The following is a 16,396-nucleotide window of genomic DNA, read 5'->3' on the forward strand; positions in this document are numbered from 1 at the left end:
AACGTCATTTGGTATGACGCGGCCGGGGATTTATTTATGTGCTAAGGACAACTAATCCCGTTCCTGTTATTTACACGATTTATCGGGACTGGTGTGAAAACGAATACACAATACAGAAACAATTACGATGTTTATTAAGACAACATTTTCAACATACAACAAGGTTAAATCCGTACAAAAGAAATTCTGTATGGAATAAAACTTTCTTCCTTTGATATATACGTAAATTACTAAAGAGCTGACCCTTTTCCCCCAAATGGTACAGACAGCGACGTCCCCTAGAGTAGGGTCTCCTCGGCACGGCGGACCAGCAGCACACCGTCACGGATGGGCACTAGGACCTGCAATTGATGACGTAGCAATTACGTCAAGGGGGAAAGAGTACAACATGACGTCAGTGGGAAAACATTGATAGCAACCTCGTCTACACATTTCAGTTTCAGTTTCACACACCAACTTACATATTCGGGAATCACACACTCAGATTTACACACACTGCCCACCAGATTGACCCTGTATACATTACTCACCAGAAATGGTCATCACACATTATACCCTCAAAAGGAATCATCGAACTTGGATTGTCGGTGTGATGAACGAACACCTTAACCATTCAGCCATCCCTTCATGACCTCCGGTTTACACGACAGTGGGAATAAGGGGCTGTGCTGGACCTCAGCCATGGTAGATTCACGAAAGTACAGTACAGTTTAAAACTCGGGGTGTCAAAATGGGGTGTCCCCCTCTATACTCAAGCGGGATGACAACGCTACCAGCCGCTGGCTATTGTGGTTACGACTTAATACGTTCGTGGCTTAAGTGATAAAAAAGGATGTTATCACGATGTTATTACGTTTACCGCCGTCTTGAGAGTGAATTCACTGGGGTGCCTCTGGATGCAATTATGTTTGTCTATTCTTTTATTCTGTTGCCTACCGCTTCATATTCCGCTTTATGTTCCAGCAACATGACGGCTTTCTATAACTAATCGAGTCTGGACCAGACATTCCAGTGATTGTCACGAGCATCGAGATCCCGTTACATTCGCATCGTATGACAAACATGGGTTGTGAAGTCCATTTCTTATCAGAATCTTTATGGGTGTGTCCACCCTAATCTGGTCAGTTCGGTAAATCTTATTGAAAAGGGTCTTCTCTGAAGAACTGGTGAATGTTGATAGAGATAAAGTTGGGTGAGCTAGCACGTACCCTTCTGACCCGTGGGTCCTTCTCAACTAGTCTGTTCAGGGCGTCAGTTGGGCCACCTTCAGTCATGTAGGATCTCCCTCCACGGAAAGCGTTGTCAAAGGCAACCGTGCCATTCGCAGCCAGCAAACCTTGATCCATGATGACCTAAGCGAAACCCATACCTATGAATACATTGGCGGTTATTACATATGCATGGACTATATGAGTATGTTTAAATAAATATTGCCAGATTACAGTTAAGTCACCAAGGAAATGTTCTCATCGTCGTAAGTCATTTAACGCCTCAGCTTATGACTCACGTTGTAGTAGTCAACGTAGGAATCTTTGTCCGCGTCCACAAATATGAAATCAAACTTTTGTCCCTCATCTGCCAGACTAAGCATCGTGTTCTTGGCATGACCTGCAATTGTAGCAACGTCATCGACGTTGATGACTCGTTCATACAACATCAGACAATATGATCCTGTTAACTACCAATGCTAAGATTGTCGTATTGGTGTTTGATCCTTCAGTGAAACCGCTTTTCATTCAGGGCACATTCCTTAACAGACAACTAAGCTAAAATATACTCCCCTCCGAACAACAGACAACCAGTACAAACCCCGCCTAAACCTGAGACATATCACAGTATACACACATTCTAATGATGATCGTCTTCCTATTTCAGACCTAGGCAACTCCTATCGGCATTTTGATGAATGTACAATACTAGCGAAAATAACGGACAACCACGAACTGACCCCGCAAAGAATTGAAAACCACAGACCTATTCTGATGTCGATCTTTTGCCCATGAGGAGACTCGTCCAACTTTTTTACGGTTGATTTGCTCCAGGTACTGCTCAGTGTCGCACGTGATCACCACGCCCTCTGGTGGAATAGCTTCCGCCATGGCCAGGGCGCTGTACCCGGTAAACATGCCAACATCCAGGATACGCTTAGCCTGTTGCATGCTTACCAGAAATTTGAGGAATTCGCCTAGCAAGAGGAAAAGTAAGAATAAGTGAAACATCTGCGCACGCACGCACACAAGGGGTGTGGGTTGGGGGTATTTGTTACCTCATAATGACTAAAGTTTACGTCTCCCTCTAATGTCGCTAAGTGTAATGTCCTACGCATGATGACGACACAGATACTTATTGCGCGGCGTCGCCTATGACTACGTGAAGAGCCGAAGGACAATTGTTTATGCCATCATACTGGCACAATTGGCTTTGTTTGCTATGTTATATTTAGGAGGTCTTATAACAAAATGATTCTCATTAACCAATTCAGACAATGACCTACTTTTTAGCCGATCCCAATTTTCTCGTGTGAAAGTGAAAAGAGACACTACAAACAACTATGGTTAGACTGAATTCCAATTCCTTGTTACATAAGAAAATGGCATTTACAAATGAAATTTTATTTTAAACTTTAAACAAATTTAGATTTAGATTTTATGGCGAGGTTTAGGCAACTAAGACGCCGCAGACTGCCCCCGTTTAAAGAGGTCGTCCAATGATTCACAATTCATCTGGCTCACTGGTTACACCTGTTATGTGTTTTTTGCGCTTATTCAATGTACTTGTGAAACGTGCACTGTGATTGATATGATAAAGTCCGTACCAGACCGCCAAACTTTTCTAGCGGCCGAGCCTCGTTTTGAGATTTCTAGATTTCCGTTTGTCATAGCATGCTGTAAGATAGAGCACGATGCACGACGTGTTTGCAAGGATTAGGAGAGACAAGGAGCGCAGTGTTGCAATATACAAGTGCTTAGATGTATCAAATAATACACATTAATATTTATATATCCACTCGAATGAATTCTGGACTGTTTATTGTACCAAGTTGCGCAATAGGACGGAGCCCAGTCAGCAGGAAGCGAGACTGTTGTGTAATCAATGTTTTGACTTGTATTAGCCTGACTTGTTGGAATGTGTACAAACATTCACTTGCCCATACCATAGCCTTCTTTGAAACCACTTGGGCCAGTTGGTTGAAACTTTTGAACCACTTCTAAATATTTGTCAAGGCCTATTTACTGGAATAGGAAGAGCGCAAATTAGGCGGGCGATGCATGTATCAAGAGCAGCCACAATGTTTTTGGAAACCGGATGTTGATTTTGTATTGGATTCTCTGATTGAACTCTGATCAATACGCGCGATAGGCTTGAAACTAGACTATGATATAGGCTAGGGTGGAGAGTAGTGTTTGATATTGCTAGAGTCAGTGAGTATAGCTTTACGCTGCTGTCAGCAATGTTCCAGCAATATGACACCATAAATGGGCATTACACATTGTACCCATGTGGGGAACCGAACCCGAGTTTTCGGCGTGGCGAGCGAATGCTTGAACACTAGGCTACCCCACCGGCCCTGAGTGAGTGAGTTTAGCTTTACGTCGCACCCAGCAATATTCCAGCTAGATGGCCGCGGTCTGTAAATAATCGAGTCTGGACAAGACCAACCAGTGATCAACAGCATGAGCATCGTACTGCGCAATTAGGAACCGATGACATGTGTCAACCAAGTCAGCGAGCCTGACCACCCGATCCCGTTAGTCGCCTATTACGACAAGGATAGTAGCCTTTTGTGACAAGCATGGGTTGCTGAAGACCCATTCTACCCCGGATCTTCACGGGTCCCACCGGCCCTGATATTGGCTAGAGGGCAACTTTCCTTTGGAAGGATGCAGATTATATGCAATGTTTCTGCCAATCAGGTTTACCTTCCACCTTCCCCGTCATCATCCCGGGCCCCATCCTCCCACAGAGTCCCTGTTTCTCAGGCTCGGTCCAGTCCTTCTGCTGGGTGAAAATCCTGATCTCCCTCAATGTATCGCTTTCAATGGAACAGTGCTTGTCAATGTACAGCTCACGTCGTTCGGCTATTCCGATTGCCTCCCCCCAGTTCCTTTGTGATAGCTTCGTCGATGTTCTTCTCCTCTGCAAGGTCATGTACTTCACGCAGCTTCCGGTATACAGGGTCTCTCCTACCTAGAGGTGCGTCCTTCCGAGGGGAACCCTTGTCAGACATCATCAGTCTACACAGAAAAAATGAATCAAAACACATTGACGTGGTGTTAATAACAAGTGGTCAATAGAGCAGAATATTCAGCTCTGGAAAGAAATGCTATGTTAAATTTAAAAGGGCTTTAGTCATGTCGATCAACTGCTGGAAACAACCATGAATTTGGTAATGGACAATTACTTGAAGCTGTCCAAGTGCCCCAGTGCATAGATCCCGCCTGTGCGTGCGGAAACAGAACTTCAGTGAGTGAGTTTAGTTATGCTGCAATCATCAGTATTCAAGCCATATGGCTGGGTCTGTAAATAATCGAGGCTGGACCAGACAATCCAGTGATCAGCAACATGAGCATCGATCTACGCAAATGGAATACGATGACATGTGTCAAACAAGTCAGCGAGCCTGACCACTCGATCCCGTTAGTCGCCTCTTATGACAAGCATGGGTTTCTGAAGACCAATTCTAACCTGGATCTTCACGGGTTAACAGAACCTCAGTAAATACACATACCTACGCATACCATGAGCACAGGATATTTTTGGGTTTTAGATTGTTTTTATTTGTTGCTCTCCGAACTCAACAACATTCCTGAGATATGATGTCAGTCTGTATAAGGAAACGAGGCTTGACCAGACAATCTAGTGATTGACATCATGAGCATCGTTCTAAGCATTTGTGATGCGCTACGATACTTCACCCAAGTAACACAGTCGCACGAAATTCATGATCACATCAAAACCTGATATTGATCTGTTGGACAAAATTTAATAGTGGCAGATGCATTTCCAGCGGTACCTAGTACGTGGAATATTCAATGCCAGGCCGACATTAGAGGTGAGGTGAAATTGGGTTTTACGTCGTGCTTGAGAATATTTCGCTCATATGACGACGTGCATGCGTGTGTATGTGTATGTGCGGCTGCTTGTACTAGCCCAGACTTAAGCTGGTTTTATAGTGCTAGCCCACTGAGATACCATGCCGCAGTGAAGCATGAATACCCCACTCAGACACATTATACTGACTCCGAGCCGACCAGTCCTTGTTGTACCCACTAATGCCGAGCGCCAGGCAGGGACCAACATGTACCATATTTTAACGTCTTTTGGTATGACGTGGTCGGGGATCGAACCCGCGACCTTCCGCTCTCCGGGCGGACGCTCTAACCACTACACCACGGAGGCGGTCGGCCGACATTAGATTGAGCACAGACATGGATGAATGTGTTTGTTGTTTAAAGGCACTATTTCATACTACACTAGTCTCAAAAAAAATAATGCATTTCCCTCAATAATACTATCAGTTCTCAGGGAACCTACCATATAACTTATTTTTAAAAAAAACATTATTTCAAGCGAACCCCATAGTTATGTCCCTTGGAACGCTCATACGAATATCCTACGCACAAATTGTGATTGAAACCAGTTTGGATAACACCGACGTGCGCGTGCGAGAGTTTTAATACAAGGAGTGAGTGAGTGAGTTTAGTTTTACGCCGCACTCAGCAATATTCGAGCTATATGGCGGCGGTATAATATAAGGGAAAATAAGTATTTTATTGAATCAATACGAAGCTAAAGTGAGTGCATTTGCCCCAATATATATATATATATATATATATATTATATAGGCTAACATATTGTCGAAAATATGTGACACTGTGCCTTTAATGCCACATTCAGCAATGTTGCAAGTTTATGACGAGAACCAGTACAGATAATTATAAACTATATTAACACCGCATCACTGGGGTGTGTAATGACTCATGAGTATGTAGGGTTTTATGCCGCGTTTAGGTTATTGCAGGGATGCACCAAACATAAACGTCAAACAGTGTACCCTTGTGGGAAATCGAACCAGGCCCTCGGTGTGACGAGCGAACACGTTAACCATTCGGCTACCGTAGTGGGAGGGTCTATTTAGATATCGGTGAATTAAGTTTAACTATTCTTTCAAGATTACAGAACTGTATATCGAAATTCATGTACGCATGCCTGTGCTTGTACACTTCCGGGTTAATTCCTATAATTGCATTTCGCAAGGACGTGGGCAGAACATGTTTTAACAAGGAAGCCCCACTATGAAGCACAAAACCGAATCCAATCGAACAGACCACTCTTCATCCCTATATTGACGTGCCGGTGTCATCTCATGTCCCTTGATAAACCCGGACGGAGATCGAACCTGTGACCACTGCATTCTGACAAGATGCTTTATCCACACAACCAAGGAGGCGGTCGCGTATATGTTTGTGTAGCGGATGCATGGATAGCGAAAAAGGGGCGTTAGATAGTGCGGCAGCCATTGTGTACAGATACGCTGAGTGTGGACTTCAGTCACGTACACGAGTGCAGAAACAAACAGGTCGCAGTGACATATCACGTGACGATCTAGTGAATACCATGCAAGAGAGACGATATATGTCAGTTTTTTTAAAAGTGAGGCTCGCTATCCATATATACAGTGATACAATCACATGCTATTACAGTGGAAATGATATTTGTTGTATCTCACAATACATATCTAATGCACTGATTTCGCCTTCGGCCTTCTCACTGTCCTACATCACGTAGTCAGCTTGAGCGCATAGAAACGCGACTTCCATCGACAAGCATACATCGTGTCACGCTATTTGCATTTGTGACATAGGTCCACTAGGACCGCCATAATTACAGTAGGTTTAAGCCAGATTAGGACCGACAGATACAGATCATCGGCTAATACAAGGCAGAACATACTCACGGTTTGAAGGCTGTTGCGATATTCCTTGAGAAGATAAAGATGAGGGGTGATACAAGGTCAGCTATCTAGCTTAGGCGAGCAGTTTTGTATCGGCGAGCAAACACCAGTCCCTGCTCTCAACAACCCAATTATGTGATCTTGTTATCCGTTATACATGTCTCGTAAAGTACAGCACTCAAGGTGTGGAAAGATCATACGACTGTCCTTCTAACCAGCTGTCTATCAAGGGCTTCTGGATGAGATTATCAGGGTTTTTTTCACTGAAGCTAAATATACAGTTTACTTTAACACAGACACCACTTGTGTTCAGTGTAAACTCCTGAATGTGGAGAACGAGTTCATTGAGTTGGGTGGAATGAGCAGACGACACCCAACAGACACATACTGATTCATAGTTCATTGTGATTCACACACCTACATACCGTGATCGTTTCGGATGGGTGCCACAAACTCATTTCAGCAGAGATTTCATACCGATGTTCAGTATCCAATCAAATAAATTAAACACTATTTCTTCTTCCTCATCCAAAGGTAACCCGTTAAGGCAGACCGTAGACAACTGCTGGCGTGAACGTTAGATGTGTTTGTGGGAAGATAATGCCGCTTCTATTTATCAACAGCCACAACTACATTATAATTCATACAAATTAAAATTCTAAAATATTCTAAAATATTGAACGACATTTAATATATGGCCTGCTTGGTTGGTTGCTGCGATACTAGACATCGGCAGATGTTACCTGAAGTTAGTTATGTGACACCTATCATACATTCAATGTAGGTTTCTGTCAAGCCGTTAATAATAAAGGCCACTCATGCATGTTTATATCCATTATTTAACATTGTGGGTGCTGATGACAACCTTGGACATGTAAATACTTATATGGGCACAGAAGGGGACGGGGAAGGGTTTGCAGATAAAGTAACTTATATCGTTTTTACAATTCAAAATGGTTCAGATAAAGACAGCTGCTATTAAATATTTCCGTTTGTGGAACAAGTTGAGTTGATAAATAACGTGTTTTAAACGCCTGTGCGTGCTCGTATTAATCGGTACTAACGCCGATTTAATAGTACTAGCCCACTACAATACGAGTTTATCCTCTCACTGTGCAGGCAGCCTGTACAGGATTAGGTTTAGTAATGATGTTATGAGGAAAGGGATCGTCTCATGACTTTGTTGAACTAAACTCAAGAGGGAGAGATTCCAAACTGATAGATCGTCAGACTGATATCAACTCACCAATTATCCATGTTCAGTTAATGTCACTGAATAAACTTCATCTTTTTAACAGCATAATAATACACAGGAAAATGTATAGTCACTATCATTCCTTGCCAATATGAAACACATAGTCAAGTCTGACACCAGGCCCATGCCTGCCCTATATCATGACGATTGAAGAATAAAAGTTAGATTGAACTTTGTGTCACAGGTTTATACTGATACGCCCCCTGGTAATCCCTTTGTTCTGCTATTTGACATGCCTGATTGCTTCAGTAACTATGAATAAAATGTGCCTGCACTATGCGGAGACCCTCCCGGTACGATGCGGCAGTTTAAAATGGTTATATTTAACTCAGACACGGTCTTTACTGATCAGTCATTGTTGCATCCCTTCCAAAGTTCTGGGCAGAGTAACAACAATTATCAGCTTTTAATTTCCTTCTATATGACACGGCAAGGACCCCAACAACCGACCGGGTCGGTCGTTTAACGAACAGAATATAAATCTGCATTGTTAAACTGTTTTGCGACAATATCAATCCGCGTGTAGTGTACACATTTCTATTGAACAGGGCTGCAGGGTCACGTGGAGCAAGTGGAGTTTTACGTATACTGGTCAATGTGGCCTTAATATGCAGCCAAATGGCCCACAGCAAGCCAGAAAGTGCGCGGATTATAAAGATCCGTTTATTTTGCAGCAATGAGTGAGTGAGTATGGTTTTACTCATCATTAGCAATATTCCAGTAATAAAACGGTTGGGGACACTAGAAATTGGATTCACACATTGTGCCCATGTGGGGAATCGACTCCGGGTCGTCGGCGTGAGGAGCGAACGCTTTGTCCTCAAGGCCACCCCACCGCCCCTGGTTTGCAGTAGCTAACTCAGTATTAAAAGGCTGAGTTTAAGGCCTCTTTGAACTGTATCCCAGTTCCATCACGATGTGTCAGGTTAATGTGGGAGACGAACATGTGGTTATACTGTGGTCTAAGACGTTTACCACCCTGCTGAAACAAGCGACCACGTATGTTGCTTACAAACCGAGAAAAATATTCGATCTCGGGTGTCTGGTGAAGCCAAGGGGAATAACTCTGCACATATAACTGCGGCCGTGTTCACGTGTACTTATTAATGACGACACAGTTTCGAACACACCCATTGGAGAGACACGCGACAAACAGTCGCTGTCAACACAGATTCCGGAGATTCAGGTGCTACCAATACAATGGTTCTGTCGTCCATGAAGTGTAAGAATAATCTCAATCTTTTACAAACCAAAACAATTTTGGGAAAATCTTAAATCTAAATGCCTTTATATTGGAATGAGGGAGAATGATTTAACTGTCCCCTATTGCAGTAATCCAGGAATATCACGGGTACACCAGAAACGGGCTTCCCACGTTATACCCATATTGGGAATGGAACAAGGACTTTCAGCGTGACGAACCCTTAGGACATCGCGACGTTCACTGTGACGCAATTGCGGCGATGTAGCAGTTGGACATATGCATTCTCTGTATGATCCCAACAGATTTTACTACATATTCCTTGTCAATTCCAGCTGTTCTTCAGCACATACTTTCAAAACATCAGGATCCTCAGCTCTGCTTACCCGTGAAGATCCGGTTAGAATTGATCTTCAGTAACCCATGCATGTCGTAAGAGACGACCTACGGGATCGGGGGGTCAGGCTCGCTCACTTGGTTGACACATGTCATCGGTTCCCAATTGCGCAGATCGATGCTTATGTTGTTGATCACTGGATTGTGGCCCAGACTCGATTATTTACAGACCGCCACCATATAGTTGGAATATTGCTGTGTGCAGCGTAAAACTAAACTCACTCACTCACTCAGTTCCGCTTATAGTAACCTGATATCATTTTAGTTTCAACCTGCCCTGCCCAACCTGATCAATGCCAGGACTGGGATACCCGTAAAAAGAGAAACAAAATATTATTTAGGCTATCAGTGATCACATTAGATACTATGACACTGTCACAAGCAAGGTGGGGTAGAGGAAGCAAGACAGTGTGCTTTTAATGTGTACTCTGCACAGCTGTTGTCTGGCGTGTGTGGAACAGAAATGCAAATTCATATCTGTGCATTCCATATCGCCAATGCACATACATATTGTCGACAGATAACAAGTAATATACGTCACAATACACCATCAATGCACAAAATGTAAAAACATACTCACGAAACACTGGACATTACGTTCCAAACATAAACGATGCACTCTTGGCTGGCCGACTTCTTCGACGGTAACTGCGCATGACCGGATGTCAGGGTATGTATCACTGTTTAATCACAAATTTTTGGTTTGTAATTATATAATTTCAAAGTGGCTAGAAATAGTTTGTTTTTCCCATGGTAATTCAATTTGTATCCCCATGAATGAAAATCTTATATTTTACTTCACTCAGTTTGGGTTTGAATGCGGGATAGATTCTGCCACAAAAGTGCAAGAATATTTACTTATAAGATATGTTACGTTTGACTACTTTCTGAATTGCATTGCGTATTCATAGCTATCGGCCATGGGAGCCGTGCAAATAAACACAGTAATTAAAAAAACCCTGTTGTTTTTTTCACATTTATATCTACAATTAGTGTGGTTATGTGAAAGTGTGAAATATCTGTTAAACTAAGTTCGGCCTAACTACAGTCTCAGTGGTAAGGAGGACACGTAAGAAATGGACTTTACTGAGGCGAGATTAGTGTAGAAATGAGCAATGCGGTTATTTGGAACAGACGATGGCTTTATGCAAATCAGTGTGAGATGACATTGTATTACAAAAAGAACACTGTAAATGCCCAGTTTGAAATTAGACTTAGCTTCATTATAAACGATAACTGATGTTGTAATGATAACCTTAATAATGAAACTATTAAAGGTCACATGCAACGTAAAACACAACTTTGCAATCCCGGTATGGACTTACCGAAACAAATCGTCAAAAATGCAAATTAAACTTATAAAGTTGAAAAATAACGCGATGAAAAAAACCGCGCGAAATCCGAGTTCAAACGATTCACTAATTTTCCCCGACTTTTCGGGAAAAAACTGGTTTCAACAGCTGGGCTGCGCTCATAGCACTGCGCAGTGAAATAGGTTCGCGCAACTTGGAAGCGGGCTGTCCGGTGAATACTCGGTGAAGGCTTTGGTGTGAGCTATTTTCCTAATGTTTTGTTGATATCTCACAGGCGCGAGCTTTTTATATATTATGACAGTAAATAAACTGTTTATATAATTTCATTTGTCTATTTCACCACACGTTCTTCTTACCGTGTCACTTTCTCAGTTCAATACTTAAAAGCAATGTCATTATTTAGCGTTGACAGAATTTCTAACTGTGATAAAGATATGTCGTTGTCACAGACAAAACTCAATGTCTTGTTTTATTGACACCTGTGTGTCTGCCTGCCTGTCTGACAATATTCAATACACAGCTGCTATCACTGACCACATGCAATTTGAACTTAACACCAATCAGGCTATACACCAGAAACAAAATGCATTGATTTATGGCCCGAGTTCGGTCTCTATCACATTATGTAATTACACAGACAGGCAGGTGTGATACTTGAACACATGACATGTTATGATGTCTGTTGATTGCGAAATGTTATACACAAAAAATGAGCATGTATTTACAAAACCCAACATCTCTATATATACACACACAATGAGCCGTGAAGGCATCTGCAAATGAACCAGCCGTTACACTTGAGTGCACACCCACCCGCTCTGACTGGGTTCGGTATCCCGGCTGCTTCGTTTCTTGGGAAGTAAACCGAAGTACACAATTTTGCACTTTTGATTTGCGATTGTACGCTTATAATTTTGTTTGTGTGTTTTTTCATTACCAGCAATGTATATTATATGTCATGAATAAGTGATAATTCTGTTTTAATTATGATTGATTTTTTGGTTGCATGTGACCTTTAAGGATGTAGCTACCCTGGAGTCTAACTATCACTATAAAAAGAAACTGGTAGGAGGGGTCGTCTCAAAAGCAAAACCAGGACGGGTGTCGCAGACGGTGGTTGGGGTCGGGGCTGGGTAGAAATCTGGATAGAGATACCATCTAAGATAAGATAATCCTTTAGAGGAATTAAACTGGGAAAGTAAACGGCATGTCATAACAAATTACAAATAACATCCAGTCGATCTTCGGGTGGTCATGCCACCTATATATTTTGAGACATTTAATACGAAGGCTGATTTAGACTTTTCTACGAATATCATACTCTTTCACGAAGACCTTATGAAAGAAAGAAACACAAGATGTTAATCAATAGATGAGAATTAAAAAGCATAAATATCTTTGAGATGGTCCCTTGTACCTCATGCATTTCATGCCTGGTGAGTCGACGGTCCGTCGTCATACCTGCCTGAGCGACCTAATTGCCATCCATATAGTCTGTTTGCGGTGAAAACGTACCGATGAGTTTCACTTTAAACAAAAAAGTAAATCAAATAAAGTGAAATTAAGATTGCGAATCCTCATAATTTTACCTAAAGCGCAATCTTAATTTCACTTTATTCTATTTACATTTTTGTTTAAAGTGCAATTCACCGGTACGTTTTTACTGCAAACAGACTATAGTATGATCTATTGCTTTAAGCAGCTATACATATTTTTTCAATGTTCTGCCAGATTTTACGAGTAAACATGCTTTTCTGAATACCCCTTTAAACATAACACTGAACGCCAAGTTAGGCCGTGGGCCGATTTCGACATATGCCAATTGCAATTGTGTAAATTTTAGGGATACAGAACAGTTTTTTTTCTATTTCAGACAGTACTTTAGTCAGATGGAGACAAAAAGTAAGTGGTCAAAACGACCGGTTGTTAGACATCCATTTTTGCAGAAGCTGGATGGGACTCAACCCAAAGATTGCTAGAATTTGTACTTTGGTAAGTTTAATCCAGACATCTGCTTCAACCGCCAGACAATCAATCGCAATCAATCATGCCACGTAATGTTACAACGTGTTGACGAAACCAGTCTGATCTCCTGTGCTGTTCCTGATAAACAGCGTACTGATCAATTCTGGAGATGATTTTTTTCTCAGCTTCAAGGAAAGCCCATCACATCCAGCCAAATTTCACTGCCAATGTTCACAGCCCATTGCCCCCCAGTATGTTTTCTACCATGATGTTTTTCACAGGGTTCGGGACCCGTGAAGATCTGGGGTAGAATAGGTCTTCAGCAACCCATGCTTGCTATAAAAGGCGACTGTGCTTGTCGTAATAGGCGACTAACGGGATCGGGTGGTCAGGCTTGCTGACTTGGTTGACACATGTCATCAGTTCCCGATTGCGCAGATCGATGCTCATGCTGTTGATCACTGGAATGTCTGGTCCAGACTCGATTATTTACAGACCGCCGCCATATAGCTGGAATATTGCTGAGTGCGGCGTAAAACTAAAGTCACTCACTCACTGCTATCGTAAACACAAAATTCAGTGCTGTCTTCAGTCTGCATTAGCACTCCTAACAATAGCCATGTGATCCAGTGAGATTATCAGGTCGGGGAGAACCGTAAAACGACCTATAATAGTTGAATAATGAGTGAATGTGACCAATGACAAGTACTTCCGAAGAGTTGCAATGACCATACCACTAAATACACAAACAATTTCACAACAACACATCCAAATGCGATCCAAAACAAGGATAGACCTTATTTATTGATAAATACGCAACAGATTCAGAATTCGCACGACGGATACATGTGTCCCACACTGGGCTTGCATAGTTTTTTTTTGTTTATTCGTCTAACTCTAGTGGAAAACAAAAAATACATGTGTAACAAGTACTATTTCCAAACCGGAAGTCATGCAATCGTCCAGTTCAGCTGTTCACGAAGTGGGACTCCAGGTTTTGGGGTATATTTTCAGTTTTCAGGTGTGTTATATTGTCTCCCAAGTGTAAATGTCCATAGGGTTAGGTAGTTTAGCAGCTCATATATCACAAACGCTCGGGTTTGTGGTGCAAGTAGCTTCAAATATGGGTCAGACGATTCCAGTCGAGTGGAGCAATGCGATGACCGCGGTGCGGAAAGTTGTTCTTAAAGGGCCTCTTCCATGTATATGCTATTATGGCTCGACCTGACCTGAATTTGGTTTTTACGCCGCTTTTAGCAATATTCCAGCAACATCACGGCGGGGGGACACCAGAAATGGGCTTCACACATTGTACCCATGTGGGGATTCGAACCCGGGTCTTCGGCGTGGCGAGCCAACGCTTTTACCACCATAGCCCTATTATAGCTCGATCGACCTATAGGCATAAAGCTCGTTTGAACTACTATAGCTCGATCTAACTATTATAGGTCGTTTGACGGTTCTCCCCGACCTGATTATGGACGGATGGCCGTGGCACCACAAGTTCACTTTGAACTGTTGGTAGCAGTGGTCAGTGTCAATTCCTCAGTTTCATATGTGCTTTTGACACTCTCTGCGACAGCATTAGCATGGGCCCTATCACGAAGTACCAGAATGTTGTACATACCTCGAACAAGACTGACAGAAACCGTTCTGCGATGGTGTTAACAGATCCCTATCCTTTCTTGAATTTTTTCCACTTCTTAATGTTTTGAGGAAACAATCCGTTACGACCAAGTGAGAAATAAAAAAGATTCGACGAAGGACATTCCGAATTTACCGACAGTCTGTCTGCATCGTTGAATATAGATCATTGTGGACCTTTATATACTCTCCTACGTGACAACGTGTATTTCAGGCAATGACATTCATTCTTTGGATACTAATTCCATGAAAGAATCTAATAATTTCTAACCGGTTTGTTTACCTATCACCATACATCTTTTGTTATTCGATGATATTATTTGTTTTACTAGATATTGCTTAAATCCCGGTCGAGCGTAGTATCCGGTAAGTCGGCCACTAGCGGGTGCCTCGTGTAATTTCGAGCGTTCCATGGATATACATTTGTCTTTTGTGCAATGCGTGTTTACTTTGATACATATTACACTTGTATATAGGTGCCTGGGCGTTCGGGTGTATAAAGTATGAATTTGAACTTGTAGACACGTACATATATACATTAATATTTGCAATCGTGGTTACGAGGCCTCTGCAGGTTGGTATTGAACAATACAGAACGTAAACATACAAGGTTACAGATAACTTGGACAAAATATATCGAAATAATACATAGATACAAACACACCCGGTTATTCAGCATAGGATGTTGTCGTTAGAGGTTGGTACAAAATATTATACGAAGGGCAACTTCGCGATTACTGAGATTCATAAAACCTACGAAAAGCTCCACCTTGGTTTCAGCATTCAACAAATATATTTATTTATTATATAATATAACTAAGCAGCTTTATACATTCAAGCCTTTAATTGTATCCGAAGTAATGAATCTACTTACTCGTTGATTATCTGCCCGTTCATCTGCCCGTTCATCATCTCCATCCTCTTCCAATATGGAGTCTTCACACTTGTATGACCCACGTGTTTTTGTCATGTGATCAGTACCACATCGAGGCTTCATCTAAAAAACTGAAGTGCAAATATTTTAAGGTATTTCGGGGTTGAACGTGAAAGAGCAGGTACACACTGAACAGGTAATATAACGTTTAGACCAGTGGGGACATTGTAAAAAGTATACATAATAGTGAACGTGTCGCGAATCATATCTTTAATTCGTTATCGCCACGCACTGGCATTCGTTAACTGCGCACGTAAAATCCCATAAAGTGGCATGACAATTACAACACGAAATAAACCGCACATGGTTAAGAGTTAGTGAGTGAGCGAGCGAGTAAAACTGTAACAATATTTCAGCCACATCGCGAAAAGCCACATCGCGACAAGAATTTGAATATAAATAGCTAATATATTAGGATTAGGAAATCTGTCAGCGATGGACAGTAGAATTACTAGAGTACCACAGGTATAAGTTAAAACTAGCTGATGGCATTTGAAAGAATATATTGGTAAACAATACACATTGTAAAAATGGGCTATAGATCTCCAGCAACTGAAGGTACATCACCATACTAGAGACCATGGGGACTTACAGTGCCTTTGCTACCTGCATGGACCCTAGCTCGATTTACACCATCCCTTCAGCCTCTGACGATTGTACTCTAATTCAGCCGTCTCTTAAAAGAACAAGTATACTTCGATTAAAAACCTGGTTGATACAAACATTCCTTGAG

At 42.0% G+C, this 16,396-nt stretch overlaps 1 long non-coding RNA gene across 6 annotated transcripts; it reads right to left on the minus strand.

The window, feature by feature from the left end:
• Window positions 1-117: 117 nt before the first annotated feature.
• On the minus strand, window positions 118-15,735 carry LOC124256064. 6 transcript variants are annotated; one of them, XR_006892813.1, is made up of 7 exons: window positions 15,604-15,698; window positions 6,959-7,068; window positions 3,921-4,235; window positions 1,975-2,185; window positions 1,508-1,608; window positions 1,209-1,352; window positions 118-341 (listed from the first exon to the last, which is right to left on the minus strand). It is a non-coding gene; the product is annotated as an uncharacterized LOC124256064 (long non-coding RNA). The 6 variants fall into 6 exon arrangements; XR_006892815.1 differs by lacking the exons at window positions 6,959-7,068; window positions 15,604-15,698 and adding exons at window positions 10,388-10,455; window positions 15,059-15,074; XR_006892814.1 differs by lacking the exon at window positions 6,959-7,068 and having other exon boundaries at window positions 15,604-15,735.
• Between the last annotated feature and the right edge of the window lie 661 nt (window positions 15,736-16,396).

The sequence above is a fragment of the Haliotis rubra genome, unplaced genomic scaffold (assembly GCF_003918875.1).
Source record: "Haliotis rubra isolate DU_JTF1 unplaced genomic scaffold, ASM391887v1 Scf616, whole genome shotgun sequence".
NCBI lineage: Eukaryota > Metazoa > Mollusca > Gastropoda > Lepetellida > Haliotidae > Haliotis > Haliotis rubra.